This window comes from Simochromis diagramma, unplaced genomic scaffold (assembly GCF_900408965.1).
Source record: "Simochromis diagramma unplaced genomic scaffold, fSimDia1.1 OVJJ01000571.1, whole genome shotgun sequence".
NCBI lineage: Eukaryota > Metazoa > Chordata > Actinopteri > Cichliformes > Cichlidae > Simochromis > Simochromis diagramma.
Genome location: NW_024386885.1, coordinates 2,722,498 through 2,746,156, shown reverse-complemented (window position 1 = coordinate 2,746,156; position 23,659 = coordinate 2,722,498). Strand labels below are relative to the sequence as shown.

At 41.0% G+C, this 23,659-nt stretch overlaps 1 protein-coding gene and 1 long non-coding RNA gene across 2 annotated transcripts in view; one reads left to right on the top strand and one right to left on the bottom strand.

Annotated features, from left to right (window-relative positions):
- The window catches only part of sorcs3 (sortilin related VPS10 domain containing receptor 3), a 233,707-nt gene that overhangs the window by 50,440 nt on the left and 159,608 nt on the right, over positions 1–23,659 (top strand). The gene's annotated exons all lie outside the window — the stretch shown is intronic.
- Positions 1,098–21,959, bottom strand: LOC120734621. Its single transcript, XR_005696053.1, has 3 exons — positions 21,820–21,959; positions 5,038–5,043; positions 1,098–1,126 (listed from the first exon to the last, which is right to left on the bottom strand). It is a non-coding gene; the product is annotated as an uncharacterized LOC120734621 (long non-coding RNA).

Sequence of the window (23,659 nt, the reverse complement as noted above, 5' to 3'; positions counted from 1 at the left end):
AGTTTTACATTTATATTTACTGTTTTTTTATGTTTCCTTTGTATTTTATTTTGCTCATTCCTTGTTTTTATTTATTCTGTTATATACAATTTTTTAAATGCATGTCTCTAATTAAAAAGCATTACCTACTTAAGCGATGTCTGCATTAAAACATGCTCCCAAACCTCAGAAAGTAAAGAAGAGTGGCCCCAGATTCCTTCACATCGACACCGATACAAATCATACAGGAAACGACCACTTCGAGTTATTCCTGCTAAATGTGATTCTACAAGATATTGAATCATGGGGTGCACTTAGTTTTTCACAGCGCAGCATAGAGTCCTGTGAAAACTGTGATTATTTTGGTGAAAAACTGTGAGACGTTCAGTGAATTTTTATGATATTCCCTCTTTGCAAAAACGCCAAAGGGTAGCATATGGCAGAAACAGCTCAGAAAGGACATATATTTGATTTAATGTGCTGGGACAGTGCAGAGATGGAGGATACCCTCTGGTGGTTTGCAGAGGAGAACAGGAGGACTCTGCAACCAGTGTGATAGAAGCCTTTTATCAGAGGATGGAGGCAGGAATCCAGAAACGTGTTAAAGAGGTTCCAATGGAGTGCTAGCAGGAATCTGGTCAAGCAGTGAAATGGCCTGAGTAACATAAAGGAAACAAATGTGCCCAAAAATGGAGCCCCTGTGAATGGAGCATAAAGGTTAATGAGCAGAGAGATGCTCTGTAAGAGACCCGATGAGAGAGGAGAGGAGGAAAGATGGCTGCATAGGGCTCAGAAGTTCACAGCGAGCGGAGACTCCAACCTGTTTCTATTGATTTTCCAAAATGTCGTCGACTAACGTGGCAGCCTTATCCCACTCGGGTGGAAAGGTTAACAGGGTGAATTTACACTCTAAAGAGACTTCTTTGAAAAGCAGCAAAAGACTCAATAAGGCGCCTCAAGGCCCTGTTGTGTTTTTGATACTACATGTCAGGAATACATGAAGCTGTATATTCCCCTGTTTATGGGCCAACAATATGTGAACACCCATGATTATGTTTCCTTATCATTCTGACATTTAAGCTAAATTCAGTTTTATTTCTGCTTGAATGCAACGTCACTCCCGAAGAGAAGGGTGTCTCAGACGTGTCTGCACCTCCACTGCAACAACTGCATTCCCTCTTTCCCCCTTTTCTGCGCACCATGCAAGTACAAAATAAGGAAAGAAAAGAGAGACAAAATAAACACACACATCATGCCGCCTGGCAAGATACACAACCTCTCTCACCCTTGCGCGAAGGTTCCCCTGCAGAAGTAGTTGCCAGATTGCTGGAGCATGAAGTACTAACAGCTTTGCCCAAGGCTAACTTCAACCTTTTGCAGCAGAATGGAATAGGAGATGTCTGGTGAATTTCTCATTGTTTATAGTCTCATTTCATGAAGAGATTAAGAGTGAGTCTCTTGGTTGGTGAAACAAGGGAAAAGCAGGGAAGCGAGAAGATCATTTACTTTTCTGACAAAATGAGCTTTCCTCTTAAGTGAAGCTGTGTGTGATTTAAGGGTGGAATTTAGCCAGAAGTAAGGCATAATACAGAGTAATTGTACCTTCTGCATTTTCTCACTGTCAAAAAATGTTGGAATTTATTTATACCAGGAAAAAAACCTAAAACTGAAAGTGTAGAGCTCATTCACAGTTATTTCTCAGACCCTACAGGAGAAGGTAAGTATGTCACAGAGGCTTTACTCATTTGTGCTTTCAGCACAGAACAACAGCTGAATAGTAATCAGTCGGAATGTCTTTTACAGTAGACTTCAATCTGGAATTGTTTGTGTGTGAAATGCTGTTTTTATTCCTAACGACAAACTACCACTTTCCAGAAACCAGTGTCAAAATGAAAATATGAAGTCTCAATTTATAGATTGCAGAGGAAATTTCACTGGCTTTAAAATAATAAAACCAAAGAGGATGTGAGTGCCGGCAAAGGGAAAGCAGTTGGATCATGCAAACAGTCTTCTGTTCCTTCATGTAATCCCAGACTGACTCTATGTCCGGATCGGGCCTCTGTGGCAGCCGTGCCATCTGCTGCAGGACTCCTTGCACCTCTTGAGGCTGAAGATAATTCTTTATAGCTCGGGCTGGAAAGCTGGGCTTGTTGACCTTTTGCAGAATTAAATAGTTACGAATTTGGATGCATATTTACTTCAGGAACAACATGTGTGAGAGAGCAGCCAAAATCTGCACGAGAGTGACATGAAAACGAGTGGGAATGTGGGAAGAATGAAAGAAATGGTGGTATATCCCTTAAAGCCCCCCCTGAGAGAGGCGATGATGGACAATCCACCTTTCCACCCCAGGCACACATCAAACAGACTTAATGAATACCTCACTGAGAAAGACCTTTTCTCAGGTTAGCAAAGAGGAGAAAAATGCAAAGGAGCTGAAACGTGAGAGACTGGATGAGTTAAAGAGCAGCATGCTTTCATTCAGCCCTTCAGAAAACTGAGCCCTCATCAGGTGTTTGTCTCTCAATCTCTTTTTTCATAAGCTGGCAAAGATGCTTTGAATTTCCAGAAAGGCTCAGAGCTGCTATCATATTGTTGTGTACTTGTGGAGTCGTAATGATGTGGCGTACTCCTCTTGATGCTGTTGTTTTGGATGTTTTACAGTCACACCGACTGTTTGCACTCCGCTCTGTGAGGCTCCCCGTCTGCCTGTTTTCCAGACATGGAAAGCAGGTGTTTGACAGCTGATGGGTGTTACTCTGCAAAGAGCACCCGGCTCATCTCTCCTCTAATGAGCTACATGAGACGGATTGTTTCTTTATCCTTCATTTGACTTTACAACAAAAGTGAATGTCTTAACAAAACTGTTTCGCTGCTGACGGGATATATTTACCTCTTTGAGGTAGCAGAGAGACAAGTTGCCTCGATAAGGTCTTTGAAGGTGGCCTAATGATTTTCCTAAATTAATGTTTTGGCACTTCCACCGTCTGGCTGCCTCTGCGCTTTGCTCTGCTTTTATTGCACGTTTTAGTTGCTGTGTGTTCAGTTTGGAGAATCACTGGCATTTAGGTAGTGTGAGAGTTATTGGGTGTAGATGTTGAAGAAACATGGAGTATTGATTATCGCTGCTGCAGCCTGTGTCACTTTTGATAATACCAGCACCTGAAATGTTGAGTGGTTATCAGGGTTTTGTTACGGTACAGTGCACTCTGCTATTCTTATACAGAAGTGCAGCTCATTGGCACATTGCAGTGGGCCTTTTGTCAAACCCGGGATGATCACATATTTTCACTGAAACAAATAAGTCAAAAAATATAATATAAAGTAAAGCTCTGGCGGGCTACAGGAGTAAAAAGTCATTTCTTCAGTAATTATGCAAAGGTCATTATGTTTTTTAGTTTAGCTCTATCAGGACGTTATCAGACTTGCACAACTGATTCCTTTGAGCCACATGCTGCAGACATGACACCGTCATTCAAGTTCATATGGAGATTGTGATGCACACAGTTGCATAGGTATGTTTTTTGGTCTATACCAACTCCAGAGGGAAACATGGACCATTAGCTGCTAAATGCTCCACCATGTTCACCAGCTAGACTGTAACTGTGTCTGCCTGTTTGTTGGCTGAGCTGGTAGTGTACAGTGGGTTAATAGCGCTCCTTTGCTAAATATGAGAACCTGCTGTGACTGAAAGGAACAGCGTGAGAGCAGTGAGAGTGAGGTTGTGTGGCACAAAGCTAGACAACAAGCTGGAACTCCCCATAAAGCTCTGTAAGTCGTTTTGCAGATCAGATTTCTGTGTCAGAACATTCGTTCATCGCTACCACACTCACGTCGTATGTATTTGTGTGTTCATTTTTTATTATATTTTTCCATCATTTTAAGGTATTTCCCAGGAATGTAGAGTCACAATAAAAAAAATGCAGCTGCAGTATACTGAGGTGCCCACAGTGGTGCATTTACATCAATATCCTTTCAAGGTGGACTAGTAAAGGCCTGTTTGAATGGCATCCCAAACACAAGAACAGCTCCGTCCTGTTTCTTTGGACAGTTTTGCTTTCGATGCATTAGACTTGCTTTTTTAGGCCAGTGTCAAACAGCTGTGAGGAGATTCTGGTGCCGAAAAAAGGTGAGATATGTGACTCAAGTAAAAAGATATGTACTTTTATAATACATGTACAAAACAAAAGACATCCTTTGCTTGTACAGAATATTATCATAAGAGATGCTTTTTGAAACAAAATTGAAGCTGAATGAATCAATAGTCAGATTTTTTATTTTTAATCTCAAATTTTAAGCCATCCGAGCTCATTGTTGCCTCAAAATTGATGTGCTGGATTTGATTTTAGGAGAACCTGTTTGAAGGACTCAATCTATGCTTTATATTTACTCAGTAAGTCAACAGTGTGCTTTACATAAGAACGTGTTCATTAATAATTCACAAAGAACTCCTTCGTTTTCTCTCGGCTGGAAAAAAAATAGTTAAAAGTAACTTCAAAGACATGAATGTGATATATAATACACACACACACAGACACATATATATGTATATGTACGTATTATAACTGCCAAACCAGCAGCACAGACAAAAAAAAGTAAGAATACACAGTAGGAGGCAAGGACAGGACGGACCCTATTATTTTCAGTTCATTCTGTCTTTTCTGTTATTTTTTTTATATCCGAGTATTTCCCTAAGTGGCTTGCTCTGTATCTTGTCTATTAATAACAGGAGGTCAAAAGAAGCGGGACAGAGAGAGATGATTCCAGGGAGGAGGAATGTTATTCTAGAGAAAGCATATGGTGCTCTAAGCACACATGGAACCTGAGGAAGCTGAGCCTGAACAGAAGATGATGGATTATACCGCGCAGGCAGGGAATGGTACAAATAAGTAACAGAAACCAAAGTGGGGTAGGAGTGTGCTCACCATTCCAAGGGGTGATGGAGTTTGTCATGTTGTTGACGGCAGAAGGTATTGTACAAACTATCCCGGCTGCAGTAGGTGTTTTAGTGGAATAGAGTTGAATTATCCATTTAGTACCAGAGGGGGAGTTCATGACCTCTTCCTCTTCCACTCCCCCGCTCCTCCATCAGCCGCCCACAGTGGCAGCTGCGGTCAAGGTTAGCTCTGTGGCTATTCTGCATTTTCTGCTCGGCTGTTTGGTGAGCGAACTGAGAGAGGGAACTCTGCCAGGCAGGTTTAGTCTGAATATTCTCCGGTACCGAGATGGTTTCAGGGCGGACTTTCATAACGCAAGAAAATGATCAAGATTTTTTTTTTGTTGCCATGGCGCCTGCACATCTCTATGTATGAGTATATCAGAAAGAGATTTTAAATTGTACAAAGAAAAAAAAAAACAGCAGGAGGGCTGTACAATTTGAACAGGAACTAAGAATCCAAAAATAGACGGGTTTTCTTCAGCCAATAAAGCAGATAACACAGAGAAAAGCTGTGTTTTATAGAAACAGAACACAAATTGGTAGCTAATCAAATGTTCATCAGTACTTTTTTTCTTTCATTGCCAAGAAGTTAGCTTTTCATCAAGCAATGAGATATAGACTGTTTTGAGAAAAAACAGATAAATGCTCTGCTAAAAATGGTGCAGCACAAATTTGCTTCGAACACTGGCAGATTTCAAACACCTAAAATGATGTGAGCAACCACGAGTGACTGTTGTAGATTATCAGCACAGAGGATGTAGTCTGTGTTTTTACCGTCTTTAAACATTTGCTCGGTAAGTTGTGCCTCTAATCTTCATCAGGAGACAGGCTGCTAGCAGATGCAGTAATGTAGTCCCTCTTTTTTAAGGCTAAGAGTTGTTGCTGTTCCAGGATGTTATTCTGCCACACATCAAGCCTAAAAAAATCAAAGTGTGAAAAGCAGTTCAGGGGCAAAGTTTCACCATCCAGATTCCTGGAGTTGGCTTTCCTGTAGACTCACACATCCAGGTCAAGAAGCTCGACTGTGGCTGAATGTGTGGGTGAGATGCTGATTTTATGTCACTAGAAAAGCGACACAGAGTCTTGCTGGTTGACGTAGGCACATAGATCACGGGTCAAGAGCAGCAACATTTTAATGCCATGCAAGATGACACCTATTGAACATGTGTAGGTGTTGCTATATTGACAGGAAATCAATAATGAGTGTGCCATGAATATACTGTTTTATTTATAGAGCACTGAATCACTACAGCAGCCGCAACTGAACAACTGAAACCTTTCCACCCCAAATTGTTTGTGTGTGTGTGTGTGTAACTGTGTTTACATATCTTTGTGGGGACCAAAAACTGGAAGTTTACTGTACTTGTGGGGACCAATAGCCCTTATGGGGACAAAATGTCGGTCCACAGAAGTTTGAAGACATGTTTGAGACTCAAAATGCGGTTTTAGTGTCAGGGTTACAGTTAAGTTAGGGTTAGGCATTCTGTTTTGATGGTTGGGGAAAGCATTATATCAATTAGATGTCCCCACAAAGATGTGAAAACACGGTGTGTGTGTGTGTGTGTTGGTTTTCTTTTGTTTCTCATCTAAAAACTAAAGGTCAGCATCACAGTTTCACGCTTGCAGTGGTCTTATCACCTGTCTCACACAAGGTCAGGTGTGATTGAAAAAAAAAAAAACTTCTGAAAATTAGCCCACAAAACTATGAAACTGTAAGTGATGTAGAAAGATCTCTAGCTCAAGAAAACGTGTGATGAAATGATTAAACACAGACCACATTTATAAGCACGTTCAGCTGATCAGCTATAGTGCAAACCAGATTTCCCCTTTTGAATGATAAAGATTAGCTGTACCACCTGCAGCAATAACCTAACTGAGGGGACTCCAAGTGTATCATGAACTGACTGGATTATTCAAAAGTACATTGTTAGCACACATGAGGTTTTGCCAAGTTCTGAACGAGTCTGTCAAAACACAAAAACCTGATTTAAATTTGCCCAAGTTTTTCCTCAAGGTCACTGTGTGCTCTGCAGTTTCATCAAGAAACCTTCTCGGTGAGGTAATCATAATGCTTGATTAATTAATTATGAGGAAAAAGAATTATGAAAAAATTGCAGCTCCAATTTTCTGAATCACATTTTTTATGTGCCTAATGTGCCTAAATTAAGTAAAGTGTTTTAAGTGAATGACTCAAAGCAGGTGTGATGGATTGTATCCATTTTATGGTGTTAAATAAAATGATGACCATTATTGCCATTCGTGACTATCTCGTATAATAAATTAACTTAGATTTTTTACACAACCCCTAATAAAACCCGGTGCTGTATGACTGAATGTGTGGCACCCATCACACCCGACATGACAAGTTTATGGTGCAACATTAAATGAAAACAACTGTGGAGAAAAGTTCACATCTGCAACCAAACGTAGATTTAATTCATTTATTAGACAGAAACAGCAGAGCTAAATATCACTGATAGCACAGATATTAAGTTCTATCTGGAAAAAGTCTGCGCCAAAATCTGTGGTTATAACATCCTTACATATCCTTTGTGATGTATAACACAATGTCTTCTTTTACATTTCAAGCCTCAGATAATTCAGGCGCTGTTTGACACGATCTCGTGATTACTGCTGACGTGTCCTTCAGAGCTGAGTTGATCAGCAGACATTTAAAAAAAAAGGAAACCTTATTGTATATGCACTTTTTTGTGCTCCTCATCAGCCCAGCACAGCCTTTACAAAAAGACGTGGTGTGCAGGTCCACCAGTGCTTTTCTCTTTTAATCTGCAGTTTCTGATCAGAGCGAATAGGCCCTTTGAAAAGATGCTGCCAGTTTCCCATGTGCAGATGATGTACCATTAGTGAGCAGAATGATTGATTTCTTAAAGTGGATTTGTGGTGCTAGAGAAGAAACATTTACCCCTCAGGCAGAGAGTCAGTATTAATAAAACATTACAGGGAATGAATCGCCAGCTCTCAGAAGCCAGAGTGTTTAATGACTGTTTTCCTCTCACTCTCTTCTTACATGTTTAAATGTTGTTCATTGAGAATTGTTGGGCTCCTGAACTGTTGGGAGGAAAGCAGGCTAACTTTGCAAACTTCAACATCTGACAGAAAGTTTCCAGTCTCAGGTGGTGTCATGTTGACGGCATTCCCATTTCATTTCCCATCACAATCTCCTTTCCGTAAAGTCACTTGTAATTGTAGTCATCGGCGGTGCCAGTTTCAAATGTTTCCATTAAATCTGAAATGGTAGGAAATTACTGCCAGTTTGACGCATTCATTCAAAGCCAGGGGCTGATATTCCAAAACTGCATTACTGTTTACCCGACCGTGATTTGGACTTAATTAACTGTGCTAATAATTCAGATGTAATCTGTATTCATTGTCCAGACTGCTGTCTCTCATTTGTTTGTTTGTTTGCATGACAAGCACCATCTCATTTAACAATGAGACATCCTCCCCTTGCGTTTCCTTTATTTTAAATATAGATCAGGCATTTGTTCTGTGAAATGTTGCATTTGATGTTACTTTGCTGGCTTATATTGTTGTCCGATTCTGGAGAATGAAAGTTTTGGAGTGAGGATTGCTTCACTACACACCTAAATATCTTCAGCTTCAACGGTTGTTGAAAAATGATCCAACATGCAGAAAAGACAACATAGACAAAGCATGTAATCTTTCTAATTATTTGCCACTTACATCACAGTAACAAAGAAATCCTTCTATCCAAAAATGCCATTTCAATTATTCTTGATTTGTGCTACGTAGTCTTCGAGGTGGGGCTCAGCAGCCATCTACATTTCAGGGAATTTGGAGCTGTGCAGCATTCTGGTGCCTTTGCATTGATGTCAGATTGATGTGAAGAATAAAAAGTATTTCTTCACTGAATAAGCAACGTCCTATACTCTTTCAAGAAGAACTGATCAAGATTTAACAATATGTTGGCACTTACTCTGGCTTAAGCACTCCCAGGGACACACACAGGAGACCTATGGGGAACGAGCACTCTTGTCTGACACCCTATCAGTCAAGAGTTCCTGTCCCTGATCTCTATACAACACTAGAAAGGGCTGTCAGTTAAGACTATCCAACCTTGTATAGAGTCATCTCCAGGCTAATCTCCTCCACCACCAGCACCTGGAGCTTTCAAGTGACCTTGGCGATCTCCCCCAGAGGTCTGGCTCAGCAAAGACAGCAGTGAAAGCTTTCATTTTTGTCTGTCTCGATGGACAACTCTGTAAAAGGAGACAGCAGCGCTGTCTAAAGAAGTTCCACATCATTTCACCACACAACACTGTTTCCAGAAAGGGGGCAATCAGTTCATCTAAACTTTCACTCCTGTCCACCAGTAGGTGGCGTTTCACTAGCCCATGCATGTAACCATGTGGGCGATAGCAGCCTTATTTTGTTCCTATGAGTAGAGTCTGACAAGGCCATCGCATAAAGGCCTCACCACAGGCGCTCATCTGTGAGCTCTGCTGCTCCAGGAGGGAGTACTGGTGTTCCAGCTCCAGGTGGGGTCACTCTTTCCCACTTAAGCTCATTTACAGAGGTCTATGAATCACCTGCCCCCCCCCTCACTTGGGACCAATTTGTCTTCAGAAAACCCACCAAGAGCTTTTGCCCCAGATGCCACAGCTCCCAGGATAACTAGGCCATGCAAACAATTCCACATTGATAAGGAAGCGGTGGTCTTAAGGGACTGAATCCCCACTAATAAGGTGATTTGCTTTTCATTTGCATTCATGAGAATGCTCAAATCTGTCTTGAGAGCAAAAAGGGGGATAAGCCAGTGTGAAGAAGAATGCCACAGGTTGATCACAACATAATGAGGAAGTGCGGGAGTGGAATCTGGCAGCCTTTAATAGAGGGGATTTGAGTGAAGCCTGCAACAATGTGCAGCAGCTGGCTAGGTGCCACCTCCGTGCATTAAATAAAGTGCACTTGTGTGCTCTCTTAGTGGGTTAACAAGGCACTCTCAAGTGAATCAACATCCCCCAGAGAGAAGAGAGGCTCATTCAAAACTAAGCGTTTCCAAAAACTCAAACTATTCAAAGGTAAAAAAGCACAAGGAGAAAAGCAGAAAAACAAAACACACACACTTGGTTTTCATATCTTTGTGGGGACATCTCATTGATATAATGCTTTCCCTAGCTGCTTACCCTAACCATCAAAAATGAATGCCTAATGCTAACCCTCAGCCTAAACCTAACCGTAACCCTGACGCTAAAATCACAGTTTGAGCCTGAAAAATGCCTTCAAACTCGTGAGGACGGGCACTTTGTCCCCATAAGGAGAGTATCTGTCTGACTTTCTGCAGCCTCATAAACCCCCTAGAGCTCTTAGATCAGGTGATCTTTTGCTCTTGGCTACACCAAAGTCGAGGCAGGTTCATAGAGGTGATCGGGCGTTTGCGGTCGTGGCGCCTAAACTGTGGATGATTTACCTCTCCACGTTAGAAAGCCCCGTAACCTCAATCTTTTTAAATCCTATCTCAGAACACATTTTTACTCATTGGCTTTTAACACAGCATGAGAGTTATTTACCTATTTACTTATTTAACTGTTGCTTGGGATTCGCTATTTTATTTTGATGCTATTCGATTTTGTTACTTCATTTTATTGTGTAATTACTATGTTGTTTTAATTACTACTATGTTTGTACAGCGCTTTGGCCAACACTATCGTTGTAATTAAATGTGTGTCAAATATAAATAAATAAACAAAAGAAACTTCCAATTTTTCGTCCCCACAAAGACATTTAAACACACATCAAATCTCTCATACATTTGCAGTTCTATCTTCTACAAATGGAAAGGATCTCTTTGGTGACAGGTTGTGTTTTAGTATCGTAATATCAGCCATCCTGATCATTCCTTCCCACACATCCTGGTCTTGGTAAGAGATCACCATGGTGATGCACCTTAGACTTTGCATATTAATTGCTTATCAATTAAAAAAAGCCACTCTGGGAGGTGGACGAATCATGCTTCACTTAACCCGCCCCCACACCCTTGCACCTAGCCTGTTATCTGGTGTCCTCTGTAAACCTGCTGACTGACAGTGGCATCCTTGTTTGAGGCAGGGATTAGTGACCACCGCTGTCAGAGGTCCAGTTTGAAATCATTGCCCAAAAAACCAAAATCGAGAAGAGAATGCAAAGGGATGCAATATAAACACAAAATGCAGAAATAACTAACAAATTCAAAAACTGTCCATAAAACATAAAATAATTGTAATAAGTGGTGAGGTGCTTTATTTAATTACTGTTAAAACAACAGGATGCTACAGATTACACTATGCCATAATCTAAGTGGTACAATTATTCATATCTCAATGATAATCTGTTAAGACCATCCATTTCTTTTTTCTTTGGTTTCATCTGCAAAAAAGATCCAAACATCACTTGGACCTTTAAAAATACGCTGACCCTCATATCTGAGTATTTGCTGTCGGTGTGATATCTTCTGCTCTTGTTGTACGTCACTCTCCAGTGGCAGCTCATACTATATAATTAATTATGGACAATAATGTTGTTGTTGTCCATAGCCACAAATATCTATTTATGAAATAAATGTATGTATGTATTGCCTTGAATAAATACATATAGAATGGTTGTTAACGATAAATGTATTGTCATGTTTTCATGTCATGCTGCTAACATTTCAGTGGCACATCAGAGAAACTAAAATTGATACATTTAGATTGTGACTCGATGAAACTGATGTGACTAAAGCCTACAAAAGTAACTGATCAGTGTCTTAAACTTTGCTGCTTTAGCCTTTTTTCCATACAGTCTCAGTGAAACAACATCAGACTGAGACCGAACACAGAACATTTCATTCTTCTTTTGCATCGGCAGCTGAATGCGTGCAAATTCCAATTTACAGCTGCTCGACATCCAGCTGTGTTATTGAGATAGCCCTCGACAGGTTGCACATATGTTAACATAGTCGTATGACAAATAATAAGACCTCTAACCTGTTTAGGACCAGATTATGTGTTCGGCATAATTTACCAAGGTGCCAGGTACAAAGACACATACTTTCACGACACAAACGTTGAGCTTTTCCTCTTTCATAAGGTGCACAACTATTATTTCGAGAACTTGCTCTGACTTCTGCATTCACACAATCCGATGCACTCTGACAGGAAATGACATTTGGCCTTTTTCCAGATGTTGTACGTCAAATGTAAAGTGACCACATCATAAGCCTCGGGGTGTTCAAAGGGTTAAAGTAAGAGGGCTCACCAACACAGCTCTGCCTCCTTGACACTTTGTGCCTCCCACCCCTCCACCCTCTCCTCCAGCTTGACTGAAGAATTACTGTATTTGGTGCAATTTGATGGACTGCTGAACTGTGAATATGCTTCAGCCCCAGACAGCTGTCTTGCCCAGAGTAAAATGTGATGGATGGGCAGGAGAGCAAGGGGGACATATGGAAATGACCGAGCATGAAAGGAAAAGAAATTCTGCGCGCCTTTGTTTCATCAACCCTCTGACCACACACAGGCACTGGGTTGCTTTTTCCCCCCTTTCACTGTTTCAGCCTTGTCAGGATTTTTATTTCACTTAACATCTGCCTTAATTTCCCGCATCTCAATCAGACTGAAATTCATCTAGCAAATGCAACGCTTCTCTTTGGGAGACCCTTATATTGATCAAAACAACCTCATTAGAATGCATTCATCACACCCATAGCGGCATCCGCTCTGTCTCGCCAGGCAGTGCCGGGTCACGGAGGCGAGCTGGGTGGTGCTACGATGACAGCAGCTAAAGATTAGGATTGACAAAGTGGATCACCAGTGCAGATAGAGTGGCAGCTAGACATAATTTCCCAATAACTCACCATAGTTGGCAACGTCTTAGTCAGCAGAAGGCCCGCAGGCCATCAATCCAATCTGTGCAGATTGATCCACTGAGTGTGTTCGCATGTGACTGCGTGAAAACAAAGAGGAGAGATAGCAGAGCAAAGAGAGAGAGAGCCGGCATCTGAAAGGCATGTGACCGCATACACAAGGCTGGCAGGATGTTGAGACAGTTTTGTGTGGTTTTATTGTGTGACAGTGCATGCGAGCAAACCAGTGTGTATCTTCCGTGTCATGTGCATCCAAAAAGAGACATGCTGGAGCTGGTGGGTGTCAGGGAGCCTTCAGCGGAGCCTTCACACGGCATGTTAAAGCTGAAGGGGTGACTGGGGGCTGTTGTGTGCGTGCGTCTGTGCGTGTGCGTGCGTCTGTGTGTGTGTGTTGGCTGTCTGAAAGGTCACTGGCTGCTCCAGCCCCCGACAGACTCCTCTGAGCCGGCTAAAAGCACTGAAATGCAGCAGAACCTGACAGATGCTCCTAAATATATAATTTTCCCAGAGAAGAAAAACAGATTCAAACAGGAGTCGGATTTATACGTTGATACAATAAATAACAATGCACAACAGGTTTCTGAGTACACAGCAGCTTGTTTGCAGACTCTAAATATAGTCTGTATAATGAAGAGAGAGGAAATGTTCTCACACACACGGATGAACAAATGGACACAAGTGAACTAAATATAAATAAATGAGGAGCTACAGTAATATCCGTGTTCATGTTATAATGGGTACATGAGCGTATGATTTGCCAAAGCAGACGAAGACGTACGTTTAGATTTTTTTCATGAATGTATCATTTCTGACAACAAACCCAGAGTGGGAGGAGGTTTTATATGTGTATACCATCTTTATTTATAACATGAAATATTAAGTACACCTGTGTAAATTCATACCCACAACCTGTCCAATGCTGTGATGTATCATCATCAGTAACTGAGGAAGCTGTTGTAACTCTCCCTGTAGGGCCTGTGGCAAAAATTCAGCTGAGGATTTTTTTTTCCTTTGAGTGGGCACGCTGCCATTTTAATTCATCAAGTGTATTATGGATTTTTGGACATCTGCCCACCCAGAAATATGGGAAGGCTTAAGGTTTTTAAGGAATTACCTCATGACTATATTTCCAAAAGTACATGGACACTCCAAAACTGCACCCTCGTGTGGATGATGAACATCTAAAGTTCATATATCTGCACTGCAACAATCACATGACAAGAACAAAATATATAATACAGTTGAATGTGTAGCATGCATATGGAGACATAAAATGTAGCATAGAATCAATGTGGAAGTACAGTTTTCAAACATGTGCCTCCTTCACATCATCACCATGAAATTCCCAGTTTTCAATTTTGTTCGATTATTGATCAGGTTGATATGAGTGTGTGTTCGCCCTGTGATGGACTGGTGACTGGTCCAGGGTGTACCTCCCCTCTTTCTCTACAACAGCTCCAGCAAATTTGCAACCCTCAGCTGGAAAAAAAAATTGCCAATCATATATTCTTACAAGGTGCAATAAAAACATAGTGCTGTATCATCACCACTGGTAAAGAGCAAAAAACTCAACCAGTGTAAATTTTTTCCCCTTAAAGTTATCCTTTAGGACGATGTGCCATCTGTTAATTATCTCACAAATCTGAGCTGGAGGGTTGGTACAAAGCAGTCTTAAAGGGGTTCAGACCAGTTTAGACAGAAATTATGTGGAAAAATGTGAATGTCATGGCCACATGATGAGGGCACAGCTTTGGCCCTGCCTGCACCCACCACCTAATGCCCTTGATGCACATGGAACTGTGCTCGCTTTGTCAGTTCTAAATGGAACAACAGACGTTTTCTTTACATGTAATTTCTTACTGTTTGCACTTTCTAGGAAATACAATCAGGAGGCAGTGTAACATTTTGCTCAATTTACCATCACTATTGGACTGAAAAGACAATCTCCACAAAGATGCTGTGAGCATATAGTGTCTCAATGCGCCGGTATGATGATGATGATGATTATTATTATTATCATTATTATTATCATTATTGTTGTTGATGGGAATCCTGAAGAAAATGAGTAAAAGTACACCAGAAAAAGTACAAGTCTTTCCTCACGACGTGTGAGAGGGTTACATTTTATTAGAAAAGCTCTCCACAGAGCTTGGTGGCATGTATCAGAACCAAGGCCTCGATTTAAGGGAGGATTTCAGGTCATAGTAACAAAACACACATTTCCAAACATGTTGCAAGTTTAATGTAAACTTCTTAGCTTTCAGCTAGCTTCCAGAGGCTTTATTTAATTGATTTTTACAATGACCGTAAATCCCGTTTTCCTGGATTTATAGAGAGACACAGTTTATGTGTTGACGCCACATAAAGACACGAGGATTCATGACATTTCCCAACAGCTATGTTAAATGTTTTGTTTGTTTTCTCCTGAACACACAGCTCTCTCCTGTTTACCATAACTCAACAAAGCCCTTTGGGCTGACAGACAGCAGTTTAGAACTTATTTTTTACTAGTTGAACATAAAATGAAGAAATTCATGACAATATTTCTTCCCTCAGACATGATATTTGTGTTCTGAGGCAGAATTTTGTCACCTGCCAAAGTGTCGAAAAGAGTTTTGGTTTTCTGCATCCTGCATTCACATATCAACCTGTGTGTGTGTGTTTGTACGGAGAATAGTGCTGCTTCCACACTAGGGATGTAGGAATAGACTCTAAGTGCACTGACTCTTTGTTACTGTTGAAAAATTAATGATCTGCAAGTTCTCAAAGTCAGATACTGGCCTAAACAAGTAGCACGGTCCAAACTGCATTGATTTGAAGTCCAACTTAAGGTTCTGAGAAATTACGGCTACTAATGTTTTGAATGTTGCTTGATGGTGTTGTTGTGGTTTGTTGTTGGGTTGTAGATCAGCTGAATTGAGCCCCAAAGTGAACCCCATTTCCATCTCCTTCCATTATCTGTCACGAGGGAAGGCTTAATGCTACATTTTAGCTCAGCATGGACTGGATCAGGAGCAGCTGATAATAATTCACTGCTGCCACTTCTTGTCAGATGTTGTTACCAGTGTTTGCATTCATCCCTGGAAAGCTTCAGTGGCAAACCTCGCATTATCCAGTGTTACACAAACCTAATGGCAGCCAAAACCACAAAGGCTGCTTTTTTGTTATGGGCAGGGACGTTGCTTTTATTCGGATGACTGGACAGCATGCTGGAATGCATTAACCATGTGAATATATAGTGCTCATCTTAGTAAAAAACATACAAAACTGCTTTCAGCAGACAACGGCTAACCTATAAATGACCAAGAACGATTCCAGGACTCAGTCTTCTGTTCACCTCGTTTTGCCTCCACCAAGCTTTTGGTAAATGTCCCAATATGATCTCCTATAATCAACTATTGGCTTGAAATAAAAAAAATAGACATAATTTTGCAATAATACCTCATTTACAGTAAAACATGTGCAAACATACACAGAAAACTTGTTTTGTATACAATGTTTATATAATTGTGACAAGCTTGAAATGTAATATTTGTTCACTTTATTCTTCAGCACAGCCTGAACTGTGTTAGCCAGTCTTGCAGTTTCTTTAAGTATCTTCGGGAATAGTTCTCCGGGCTTCTTAAAGGAAGTTCAAAGCTCTTCTTTAGATGTTTCTGCCTTTTGTTCTGCTCTCTGTCAAGATGATCCAACACTGCTTCAGTGATGTTGAGGTCCAGGCTTTGGGGAGCACCACTCCATGGCTGACAGTGCTTTATTCTGTCTGGGTATACTTAAACTACATTCGCACTGTGTTTGGGATTATTGGTATTCTAAGCAATAAAGCCTATGGTAGGTGTTTCCAGATGGTATTTAATGATGAAACTAAATATTTTCTGCATTCATAATTCAATCAGTCCCCAACAGCACAACCGTTCCTCTCTTGTAGGGTTTTTTTTGTTTTTTACAACCTCGCCACTTCTCCGCTTGTTCAGTTTCTTCAAATTTTTAAGGACACACCTTGCAGATCTTGCCTTTGTGGGCAAACTGCAGTATATTATCTTTGGCATTTGTCATAGATTCAACTAGCAGACTAACTAACAGCACGCCTTAATTTAAAACAGGTTCTTTTCTAAGTTGTCTTTTATGTGTTGAAACAACAGAAGTTAATTCCTTGAGTTAGATTCTTATGATTGAATAATTCAGTGTTCAGTGGTCCAGAAACAAACAAACAAACACATAAATGAATCCACTGAAAATGGTAAATGGTCCGGCACAAGGACTGGACCGAAATTTAGTGACAAAGAAAAACTTTGACCTTTGGAAAGCTGGAGAATTATTGCTCAAGATCACTTTTGGTAGTAAATCTGACTCCCAGCAAGCAAAATATAAAGAAATGAGAAAGACTTTTCTGGAGACCCCAAAGAGCTCACGCTTTGCAGCAGATAAAATATCAATCACTGCTTCTACTCATTATTAGTATTGGAATAGAACCTGACAAAGTCCTCTTAGATTTCCTCAAAGTCCTCCTAGGATTCCAGTTATTGTTGACAATCTGTTTTTTCCTACCTGTCAGATAATGTATCTGCAAAATAACTTGGGGTAATCTGTGGTTTATTTTTATATTGGACCCAGACTTTAGGTTAATTGTGTTAACAGTGGCTGCTGTATAAGAAAAGCTATTGGTCTGTAATTTTTGCCTATAGGCAACTTTGACTTGGCACAAAGCATGTTCACTTTTATTACACTTAGATGTAACGTGCACGTTTGAGGAAATGGAATTTCACATTGTTAAATATCACATTTGGTCAGATCCAAGACAATCGTCAGCACAGCTGTAGCTCCGAGCCTTGCTACACGGGACCCAAGTCTTCCTTTAATTGACCACAAAAGCCATCACAATCTGCAGCTAAGGTGCCAGATTTAATTGAGAAAAGATGTCAGCTTCAGGATTGGAAGACCGCACTCCAGTGGTCTTCGGAGCCTGGTGAGAGTCAGCAAAGTCAATGAAAGCTCTGAACTTTTAGACAGCATGAAAGAAATGAAAGCAGGCAATAGAGATAGGGGGCAGGAAAATGGCCAAGAGGGGAAAGACGGCAGGAAGAAATGCAGGGGAGAGGGGAGGGGTGGAGAGAACAGAGAGGCAGAAGAAGATATGTCCCTTTTTAACCGTGAGAGAGTATCTGTGCTGCTGAATTGCACCTGATTCACAAAGTGCAGACAGTTCTCTCCTCTGAGAGAGTTAGGACCTATAATCCTTGGAGTTGATAATGAGAGCTCAACCTCAATGATACATCAGCCCAATGGAGAACTTAACAGCAAAGGCATCCTTCTTCATTGCAAAATCCTGACACATTTATTACCTTGCTTTTCTGAGGATCGCTATTTATAGCGTATGCGGGTTTGGATAGAAAAAGAACAGCAGCCAGGAGAAACAGCTGAAGAGCAAAAGTTTAATACTATAGCACAGAGTGAAGTTCCACTTTTAACATTTCGATTTAGCTCCGTGCAAAAGACGAGCATGAAGAAAAACACTCCATAAAACTATGTTGGTGTCTTCACAGTCATGAATAAAAATGACTTTCCCCCCGACACACACACACACACACACACACACACACACACACACACACACACACACGCATAAGCCATCTTATTTTGCATTCAGAAGGCTTTTCTGTAATGCTGATCAATTTCAAAAAACAGAAAAGATCAAATGGATAGTCATTCCTACCTCGTTCTTGTTGATCTCCCTCTCTTTCTATTTCTTCCCATGATGCAACAACAACAACAGCAGCAGCAGCAGCACGAGTAGTGCAAGATTGCTTTGCCTGGTGCTTTTTTGGGGATATTTCCCCATCTCAGTGGCTTAAGAAATTGGAAATTCTTGGGCAGCATTCACTGTGTCTCAGGGGCTGACAGAATGTGCTACTCTTTTGTAACGATCACTTCGGGCTTCTTCCCTATCTTCCCTATCAAGCTGAATATCAGGAAAAGCACACAAGCAGGTCCTGATCGAGTCTCTTAATGAGACCTAATGGTCCTAATTCTCTGCGTCAATACAAGATCCTTTATTTTCTTTCTGCAATCAAGGCAACAAAGTAGATTCTGCTCCTGCAACAACAGGAGGCGTGGAGTGGTTTTTGAGCTTTTCATGCTGAGAACAAAGATAACTCTTCAGATAGGATTCTGCAGCATGGAAATGATACAATATGGAACGTGCTACGAGAACAATAAGAGAAAATTACATTTACTTCAGCAAACAGAGCAAAGGTTGCTAAAGATCAGAGAACTACAAATAATTATATACACAACAATATCAACCCTTTTATTAGCAAATTACAAACATACAGGCAAAAGCATGACTGTCCCATGTTGGTAATAATTCTAATAAACCTGACAGGCAGATAAAACTGTTTTGAATAAATGTGAAGCTGAAAGATTATTTTGCTTTGCAGCAGTAAATAGTTGGTTCTGAAACACACAAAAGTCTCTGTGTGGGGTTTGAAATTTCTTATCTTATTTCCAGCGAGGGAACTGCTGACCTCAGTGACTGATAGAATTGTTTACCACATTATTTTCAGGTATTTGATCCATATCAGGTCGCAGAAAAGCTGGTGCCAATCCCTGGACAGATCACTGGTGCGTCTCAGGGCCACCACAGAGACAGGCAGCAGTTCCCACTCGTACGTGCTTTAATGATTATTTCTCTTTCCTGAACAAGTTTGCTCTTAAAGCCGACTCCATTCTGGGGGAGTGAATCTTAAGCTGCTCGTGCTCCGCTCGGCTGAGAATCATTAAAGCGGCGGTCGGGACTTTCAGTCAATCAATTAATTAATTAAAACAGATTATTATGGATTTCAAAATCTTATTTAGTTTTCATATGTACCCATTTTCAGTGATGTCAGCTTTAATAGCGGGAAATTAACGTGACATATAATTATTTTTCAGTAACCTACATTTGACAACAGCATAATAAAACTGGAAACTCATACATGTAAATTGATATTTATTTATTTTTCATTCAGAAGGTTCAATAAACACTCCAGTTTTTAAATTTTTTTTCAACATTCAGGGTTAAGGCTGATAGTTTAGTTGTAAATGTCACCAGAGAATGGCACTGGTTCCTTACAGAGACTCCAGGAAGTCAGTGTGTTGGATGTTAAAAAATATTTTCAGCCCCGAGTCATTTCTGAGGCTTAAAAGTGCTGTTTAGCATACCTTTGAACTCCGGAGTTGGCTTGGCAGTTTCCCTTTGCTTCCAGTGTTTATGTGAAGCTAATTGACTTTCCACCTTTACCTCAAAAGTTAAAGCGCTGACATGAGAGCGGTATCGATCTTGTCTAGAAACCCCGATACCCAAATAATCCAACGTGTGCATTACCAACCCGTTCTCATTCCTCTAGTGTCACATATATGACATTTAATCAACACCTGCAGCGTGTCCCTGTGTACACGAGGTATCCTTTAGCGATGGTCTGGTCTGTCATTTAAACAGCAGTCTCAGCCAGTCTCAGCCTGGACGTGAACCATGTTCTCCTCATTGATGAACCTCTAACACGTAACTACACAAAGCTGACACAAACATTCACTGTCATTAACTGAGACAACTGTTTGCTGTTTACAAAACCAGGCAGAGATGCTCCACTGTTGTAAATCATTTTAATACATGCCCAAAGCGTAAATTATCACTAAAAAAAGGAAGATGCAATTAAATTTCTACACAAAGAACGCCCCGCCTGAAATCATCTGATTCGCTCGTGTCGATATCCCAACATATAAAATCCGAGCTGTGGATGAATTGCACTGCTGTAGGTAGAAGAACATTTGACTGCTCATAAAACACTGTGTGCTGGGAACACCAGTCTGATATTGCTGCATTGAATTTTTCATGTGCAGCTGACTTCTCTTTTCCCTTTTTACCCTTGATAAGGAACTCATGTCTCGTGTTGTTGTTATTCTTACAAAACTTCATTATAGATTGTGATCAATTTCCATCTTTCGGGCACATTGTGCATCACATGAACACAGCGATCCTGCCACTTCTAATCCATTTTGATAAGTCTGCTCTTTTTTTTTTTCCAGCAGCATTCGGAGACAGAATGAAACGAGCATAGAGGCTCATCGTCTCCCTGCTTCTATGCTCAATTAAATAAGTGAAAAGTGTGATGGTCAAAATTAGAGCATGAACCAATCCAATCAGGCTTTTATCTCTCTTTCTCCGAGGCTACTGGTTGACCTTTTCCTGCTCTAATCAGTTTACAGAAAGTCTCTCACAGCTGCACTGAAGCCTGGCCTGATATATAAAGGCTGCTTCAAATGTCTTTTTTATTCTCCCGTGTGAGAAGTGAATCATTCAAGCAATGCCATGCATGATTTAAAAAAAAAAAAAAAGTATCTCTTTTCTATGCTGTGAGGGGAAATGTTAAATTATTAAATGAAACAAATCAGAATATCTTGTGAAAATGAAAAAAAGCTGATTTTTTTTAATCTTATAAATGTAATGATAAATATTACATTTAAATTTTGAATTGAATTAAACTCTAAATTCTTATGTTATTGAGATTTCAATAATGGCAGTTCTTTGGGGAATCACCAGTAGGGCAAAAAGCGGTCGCCTTGTTAAAACCTCAGCAACACCAGCAGCCTTTTGGCATGACTGCACATTTAAAATGATGTCAGGTTTGTTGGTCGAGAACTGTTAGGGAGAATCACCCCCCCCCCCCGCATGGAAATAAGTCAGTTACAGTGGACGCACTGCAGACTGAAGGAGGAAACGAGGAGTAACATGTTGACATTTTTGTCTGATATCACAATGGGGTTTATTTCTCTCTGGAACCAATTAGGAAAGAATAAGAATTGTTATCTCGTGAGTGTAAAAGTTCTTTTTTTTTTTTTTTAAAGGTAGGAAAAGAAAAGAAATTGAAAGAAAAAATGTGGATAAAAGATTTCGAGCTGCAGGTGTATTGTAAACTGGAGTAGGAGTTTAAGTATGACGGGAGCGGGGAAGATCGACAGACAGACCGGTGCAGCGGCAGCATTGCTGTGGCCGCTGCACCGGTCTGTCGTGGTGAAGACAGAGCTGAGCGTAAAAGCGAAGCTCTCAATTTACCGGTTGATCTAAGTCCCCACCCTCACCTATGGTCACGAGCTGTGGGTAGTGACCGAAAGGACAAGATCGAGGATACAAGCGGCAGAAATGAGCTTCCACCGAAGGGTGGCTTGCCTCTCCCTTAGAGATGAGGTGAGGAGTTCAACCATCTGGGAGGGGCTCAGAATAGAGCCGCTGCTCCTCCACATCGAAAGGAGCCAGTTGAGGTGGTTTGGTGAGGTGTTCCGGGCATGTCTCACTGGGAGGAGGCTCCGGGGCAGACCCAGGACACGCTGGAAGGATTATATCTCTCGGCTGGCCTGGGAACACCTTGGTGTTCCCCTGGACAAACTGGAGCAGGTGGCTGGGGAGTGGGAGGTCTGGGCTTCTCTGATTAGGCTGCTGCCTCCTGCAACCCAGCCCCGGATAAGTGGAAGAAGATGCATGGATGGATGGATGGATGGATGGATGGAGGTGTATTTTAAGTTTGGCTCAATTTCATTCCACAATCATGTTGCAGCCGTAAGGAGGTATTCAAGCTGACTGTCACGTTATCCTCCTCATAGACTTTGTTAAAAGATGGACACAGCTCGCAAGCCTGAAAAGTGACGGCAAAATTGCCTTAAAACTGCATTTTTCTTCTAATGGACAGCAGGAGGCGAAGCCTCATTAGCATATAAGGGGATGCTAAACAGAGTATGCTTACTGACTAAAGACTTGTCCAGTCACAATTTGTTATGCATTTGTGAGATATGGTTTCAAAAAGCTGAGATGGCAGAAATGTCATTTACATCTTTTGTGTATTAAATCCATACTTAACACTCTCACTAAGCTAATTCGATCATCTCAGCGAGCTGAGGATATCTCTTAATGACGCCTCTCAATCCTCAAATGATAACATTTATTGTGTAAAATAAAAAAGCTGTAAACTTGTTAAACATGCTTATTTTCTTTCTTGCAGAGAGTTATAAGAGATAATTGACACCACGTTTATATCTGGAGCTAAACATGGACTTGCCACCATGGTACTGCTGCAGTAAATTAATCAGCTCTATTCAAAGAATATATTATCCACCTACGAGCACGTCCAGAGCGCTCTAATCACATTACTTCTTGTTAGTTATATCTGTGTGATGCTCTCTGTTTTGTTTGGTCTTCACAGATTAAAATAACTGCTACATGTTTTGCATTGTCTTTTAAGAGAATGGTCAGATTTATGGTTTGTAGTGTGACAGACTGTTTGTTCAGGCTTAAAAAAGCCCATCTCTAGGGTACCACATTTGATCTGAGCTGAAAGGTTGAGAGGGGATCTCGTATACCCATAACGCTTAATCCTAGTTAAGGTAAAGTAATAGATGTTAGTATCATTGTACATCCTGCAGTAAATCATCCCTACATCTGTTCAGTCGGAGTAAATCTTCCATTTGCCACCAGTGTTTATTTAGGGTTTTGTTCAGCACTGGCAGACCATGGATGGCCTCAGCGAGGAGTCCGAGCTGACTCTCAGAAATGAGTCACTTATAAAGGCTTGGCTGTGAGGACGTTGGATGCCAGGCATGTCAAAATGAATCATGCCATGCAACACATGGCACCAACTGTTTTGCTTGTCGGGCTACTGTTGTTGGCACAAAGTGATGCACTCTGCCGGTGACCCGCGATGGCACCGGATGATAAGCTGAGACATTCAGGCTTTCTGAAGCTCCGGTCCGAGCACGTCGAGCAGCGCTGTCTCTCTGGAACTTCACCACAGTGACAGTTTATGCTTTCTGTGGAACTATGCAGTCTGATGGGGCTGTTTCACAGAAAT